Source organism: Sinocyclocheilus grahami, unplaced genomic scaffold, assembly GCF_001515645.1.
Source record: "Sinocyclocheilus grahami isolate Dianchi unplaced genomic scaffold, SAMN03320097.WGS_v1.1 scaffold11865.1, whole genome shotgun sequence".
NCBI lineage: Eukaryota > Metazoa > Chordata > Actinopteri > Cypriniformes > Cyprinidae > Sinocyclocheilus > Sinocyclocheilus grahami.
Window position 1 is genome coordinate 1 of NW_015514090.1, and position 1,061 is coordinate 1,061.

Below are 1,061 nucleotides of genomic sequence, written 5' to 3' on the forward strand. Positions count from 1 at the left end.
CTGGCTGCTCACTGTCTGTGCATGATGGTCCTTGGCAAAAAAAAACACTATTCTGTTGGCCCCTTAAGTGTGTTGGCCCGTCGGGTAAATGGGTTTCCAGTATGCCCGATTACCAGTCCAGCCCTGCTGCTGAGACCAGAATGGCTGTTCTTTTGGGGGAGGTTCTTGGAGATTTTCTTGACGTGTTGCTTTTTAGTCCACTCTTTAGTAAGTTTTCTTTATTTTGCCAATTTGTTTTTGTTTTTGATACCTGGGGTCCGTTTCAATAAGGAGGTTCAACCAACTCTGAGTTAAAACTTGAACTCTGAGTTGACTTACTCGGAGATGGGAAACTGAGTTTTCGGGTTCAGTAGGTTGAGTAGGTTCTCTGAGTACTCTGGGTACTAGGTACTCTGAGTAGGTTGACTCCTGAGTTTAGCGCGTGCACCACGACTATGAAAAGCCATGATCAATGGAGCTCAGGTGTTACGATTCACCATGGCAACAGCTCCCGCCAAAAAGACATCTGCATACTTCAGACGCAATACAAGTTTAATTCTTATCACTGTCATAATATCACAGGTGAAAACTGGCAGAACGGAAGGTTATTGAACTAATTGGCTATTCATTTTCATGGTATCTCACGGGGGAAAAAAAAGAAAAATGCACTTTAAATTATTATAATTTTTATTTTACAAATTACCTGCCAATAGGGTAAGAAAAATACGGCAGCGGCTATTTACACTAAGTGGAATTAACATACTTTCTTAGCGATAGATCCTATTTACAGTAGGCTAAGTGCAAATAGCTCTAGATGCTATTTACACTTAGTGAAAAAGTGATATATTCTATTTACCATGTAAAAAGTAGCAGTTCTTTGCAATAAGTGTAAATAATAATTAGATGCTATTTATACTTTATACTGGCAGACAAACTATTTGCACCTCAGTATTGTTGTACATTAACAATCATTTACACTGTTATTATTGCATCCTATTTATTAAAATTATAAATACTTTTATCATTATTAAACACTTGTTAGACACTTTACTTCCACTTTTAGAACATTTTCTTAATTTTTA